The sequence below is a fragment of the Penaeus monodon genome, chromosome 18 (genome assembly GCF_015228065.2).
Source record: "Penaeus monodon isolate SGIC_2016 chromosome 18, NSTDA_Pmon_1, whole genome shotgun sequence".
In the NCBI taxonomy this organism is placed as follows: Eukaryota; Metazoa; Arthropoda; class Malacostraca; order Decapoda; family Penaeidae; genus Penaeus; species Penaeus monodon.
Genome location: NC_051403.1, coordinates 46459954 through 46465121, shown reverse-complemented (window position 1 = coordinate 46465121; position 5168 = coordinate 46459954).

Below are 5168 nucleotides of genomic sequence, written 5' to 3'. Positions count from 1 at the left end.
GCCGGGATCCCCCCCCCCCCTTCCCCCCGCCTGACCCGCCGTGCCAATATCCCACGCCGGTCGGAGGGAGGGGGTAGGGAAACAGAGGGAGGGGGTTAGGGAGGATGAGGGAGAGGGAGGGAGGGGATTAGGGAGGAGGAGGGAGGGAGGGTGAAGGAGAGGGGGAGGGAAAGAGGGAGGGAGGGGGAGAAGGTGAATGGGTAGGTGGGTGGACGGGGGAGAGAATGAGGGAATGTGAGCGGGTAGGAAGAGAGAGAGAGAGAGAGAGGGGGGGGGGAGAGGGAGGGGGAGAGATTTTGTGGGTGGGTGGGTAGGTTAGGGAGAGGGAGAGGGAGAAAAGAAGGAAGGAAGGGAGGAATGGAAGAAAGATGGATCGATGGAAGGAGGAAAGGAAGGAAGGAATGATAGAAGGAAGGATGGAAGGAAGAGGGAGGGAGGGAGGGGGTGAAATGTGAGTGAGAAAAAGAGAAAGCGAGAGAGCGAGAGTGAAATGAAAAAATCGAAAGTGAGAGTGGAAAAGAGTGAGAATGAAAGAGAAGGAAAGGAAGGACGAAAGAGGGGAAAAGAAGCAGAAAGAGAGAACCGCCATGCAAGAAGACCGACACTGTCCTTTGCTTCATTCGTCTCCTCATGCGATGCCTTCAATGGCACTCCGCGCGACGAGCAGCGGCGGCGGGGTCGGGCGGGGGGGGGGGTCGGACGGGGGGGCTGGGGGCCTGGTGCGTTACTGGTGTTTTATGTGTGATTTGTCGGTTTCACTAGTTCTTTGTCGGTATTTCATTGGGGTTTCATGGGTGCTTCGGTAGTGCTTCACGGGTGCTTCGCTGGTGCCTCAAGGGTCCTTCACCGCTGATTTATCGGTTTCACTTGCTCATTGGTGTTTTATTGGCGCTTCATAGTCTCTTCATTAGCGCATAACTGGCGCTTCACTGGTGCTTCGTGGGTGCTTCACGCGGCGATGAGTGAATTGATGAGGGGAGCGAGGAGGAGGAGGAGGGGGGAAGTGGGGAGTGGGGGGGGAGGGGGAACCTCATTGCCTCGCTCCTGAATCTCCGGAGATTAGCGCTGCTCGATCGCCCTGGGGGGGGGGGGAGGCTTTATTAATCATTGTCATGGCCGGCGATGGGTGTCATTGGGGCAGATTGGGCCCTGGAGTCGTGCCAGTGAAACGGGGAGTGTGTGTGCGCGCGCAATTTATGTACATCGTGGAGGGCGTTTTTGTGCAACGTTGCAGTGTGCGTGGCGCAAGGAGACCTTCATGGTTATGCTGATTTATGAAGGGGGGAGGGGGGGATTTTCTTGTAGGTTTTATTCGTTTCTTTGTTTTATTATGCAGTGGGCATTGGTATGTGTAGTTTGGGAAATTAATTCTTTTTAGGAACCGAAAAGAAGGCAGGACTAAGTGTGAGGCATTTATAGGGATAATATAAGTAATTAAAAAACTAAAAGATTTATAAGTATTGAAGAGAAAACAGCATCTGGATATAAGATTATCAGTTCATTAGTACAAGTAGTTAAGAAACTAAAATATTTTTCAACATAAGAAAACAAAACAAACAGAACGAAAAGTAAGGCAAGCAAATAAAAATTAATGATTTACAAGTATTGCAACCGAAGCAGACTAGTAACCTGCAGCATTGCATTCCCGCGTGCAACAGTAAACACACGTCGGGCAGCGCTCAGTGGGGGGGGGGGGCACTCGGGGTACGCGTCATGAGGCCAGCCTTTCATTCATGACGCTGGCTCTGGGGAAGCGTGAGGGGAATTTCGCTTCAATTGAGCTGCAGTTGACGAGGGAAGGAAAGGAGGAGGAGGAGGGAAGGGAAGGGAAAGGAGGAGGAGGGAAGGGAAGGGAAAGGAGGAGGAGGGAAGGGAAAGAGGAGGAGGAGGAGGAGGGAAGGAAAGGAGGTGGAGGAGGAGGGAAGGAAAAGAGGAGGAGGAGGAGGGAAGGGAAAGAGGAGGAGGAGGAGGGCAGGAAAGGAGGAGGAAGGGAGGAAGAGGTTTAGGAAAGTGTTTGTGTGTGGGGGGGGGGGAGGAGGAAAAGAGGAAGGAGATAGGAAAAATGAAAAGGGAGGAGGAGAAGGAAGGAGATAAGAGGAATGAGAAGGGGAGAGGAGGGGAGAGGAAAGGGAGGAAAAGAGGGAAGGAGAGAAACTAAGGATAAAAGAGGGGAAGGAGAGGAAGGGGGAAAGAACGTGGGGGGGGGGAGATTCCCCAGGGTCGCTTCTGCTCCGGCGGGTCCAAGGGTGACTCATCTATGGTTTTGTGACGGACCGCTTGCTTCCCTGTGGCTGGCGGGTCGCGGCCGCCTCCTCCGTGCTTCCTCCCTTCGTTGGTGCGTCATGCTATCTCTTTCCTTCTGTCTCCTTCTCTCTCTCTCCTTCTGTCTCGGTCTGTCTCTTTCTCTCTCATTCTCTCTCTTTTTTTCTCTTTCCCTCACTCTCATTCTCTTTTTCTCTGTATTTTTTCTCCATCTCTTACCTCTTCTTTTTCCTTCGCTTCCCCTGTGTCTTCTCTCTTTCGGTCTCTCATCGGTATCTTTATCTCTTTCTCTCTCATTCTCTCTCATTCTCTCTCTCTCTCTCTCTCTCTCTCTCTCTCTCTCTCTCTCTCCTCTCTCTCTTTCTCTCTTTCTCTCTCTCTCCTCCTTCCCTCCCTCCCTCCCCTCTCCCTCCTTCATTTCTCCTTCATTTCTCATTTATCGTTCTTTTCCTCCCCTGCTCCTCCCCTCGTCCGAGCCCCGCCGACACTTCATTTCCTCTCTTCCTCTCCGTCCTCCCCTCTTCCTGTTCTCCCGCGTCGCCTCTTCCTCTGTCACAGCTTAATCTCTGTCGTTTTGCGCTGTTCTCCCCTCTTAATCGGTCCTCCTCTCTCTCCTCTTCCCTGTTCACCCTTCTGCGTTCATCTTTATTGCTGTTGTTGTTGTTTTGTTGTTGTTGTTGTTGTTGTTGTTGTTGTTGTTGTTAACTCTTTCTCGACCGCAGCTTCTTTTCCTTCTTTTCCTCCTCTTTCTCTCTCTTCTCCTGCTGCTGCTGCTGCTCCTCCTCCTCCTCCTCCTCCTCCTCCTCCTCCTCCTCCTCCTCCTCCTCCTCCTCCTCCCTCCCCCTCCCCTTCCCCCCTCCCCTCCCCCCCTCCCTCCTTCCCCCTCCCTCCCCCCCTTCCTCCTCCTCCAATATCAGGTGATCAAGGATTAGCAGATATTTCCAAAGACGCAATTTGTGACTATGATTGCCAATTAACAATCGTAGCAGTTACAATGACGAAAATTAAAGTGAAAACGAAGATATCGTTTGAATGATTATGAAGGTATTAAGTTTGATTAGATAATTAAGATAATTCATAAAGATGCCACCAGTTCGCCCAGACCTTGAATTCCAGATTCCTTCCCGTTTCCCTCAGGATAGAAAAAAAATATATAATTCTCTCTTAGTTTTCAATATTAAAATCTCCTGAATAATGATGAGTTGTTGTTGTTTTTTCCCGCGGGTATGGATAGGTTTATTATTGTTTATTACCTCCCGGAATATGAAATAGGTTTTATTGTATTTTCGACGAACGCATTCGATTAAAATGTTGGCTTGGGTGGTGAGGTAACCTTCATTAAACAAATAAACAGATCTATTGAGCCCGTGAGGCCTATCCACTTTAAATTATCGCCGGGGGTCAGTTGTCCTTTGGAATTATTCGAGTGGCTTCATTTGCATATCCGGGCTCTGTTCTACAGCGCCGAAAACACGCGATGTAAGGCACGGTCGGTGGTGGCAAATTAAGTAGGTAATAAGGGGGGGTTAATGGGGAGGGGGTGAGTGGGAGGGGGTTGGGAAGTGAAAGGGGGGAGGGAGAGGGGGAGAAGGAGGAGGAGGAGGAGATGGAGGGGCAGGGGGGGAGGGGAGGGGTAGGTGGAGGGGGTGGAGGAGGAATAGAAGCAATTGGAGCAAGAGAAAGAGGAAGAGGAAGAGGAGAGGAAGAAGACGAGGACGACGACAAAGTAGGAGAGGGAAAAGAGACAAATAGAGAGAAAGCAGGAAATGAGAAGAAAGCAGGCATAAGAACAAGAAGCACTGCAAGATGCTGACCAGAGAGTGGCTTGTACGTGCTTTGCGTGGAGACGCCAGCCGCCGCCCTCCCCGGGTCAGCCCGCCCTGGCCAAGGGGGCGAGGCTCCAGGCTCAGACTCAGCCGCGGGATCCTTTGCGACGGCGACGCGGGGGCGAGGCTCCAGGCTCAGACTCAGCCGCGGGATCCTTTGCGACGGCGACGCGGGGGCGACCCTCGGCCGGGATATGTTGACGGGGGGGGGGGAGGCCTACCCACGGCGACCCTCCCGGGGCTGGGGGTGGGGGTGGTCTGAATGGGGGGGGATGGGAGGTGGCAGGTGACGTCTTGTTTACGCGTTTTTTTTCTTCTTTTTCTGCTTTATCTTTTCTTTTCTTCTTTTCCTTCTTCCTTTCTTCTTTTCCTCCTCCTTGAGAATTCTTCTTTTACTTCCTTTTCATCCTTCGTCTTCTTCTCATACTATTTTTTTTCGTTTTCTATTATTTTTTTTTTATTCTCCTCCTCCTCCTTCTTTTACTTCCTTTTTACTCTTTCTTCTTCTTCTTCTACTGCTTCCTTTTCTTTCTCTATTTCTTATTATTATTCTTCTCTCCTCCTCCTCCTCCCTCCTCCCCTCCTCCTCCCTCCTCCTCCTCCCTCCTCCCTCCTCCCTCCTCCCTCCCCCCCCTCCCCCCTCCCCCCTCCCCCCCCTCCCTCTCCTCCGGGCAAGCAGGCAAGGGAAGCGACTCCGTTGTCCTCACGACCTCCTCCTCCCCCCCCCCCCCCCCCCCCCCTCCCCCGGGCAAGCAGGCAAGGGAAGCGACTCGGTTGTCCTCACGACCTCCTCCTCCCCCTCCCCCCCTCCCCCCTCCTCCTCCGGGCAAGCAGGCAAGGGAAGCGACTCGGTTGTCCTCACGACCTCCTCCTCCCCCTCCCCCCCCCCCCCCTCCTCCTCCGGGCAAGCAGGCAAGGGAAGCGACTCGGTTGTCCTCACGACCTCCGTGCTCAGAAGGAAAGTTCTGGAACTCTTTCCCGATTTCTTTTTTCTTTTTAATGTGAATTCCGTATATGTATATTTTCTCTTTTTCTTTTACGATTTCGTTTCTCTCTTCTATTTTTTTGTTTTTTTTTCGT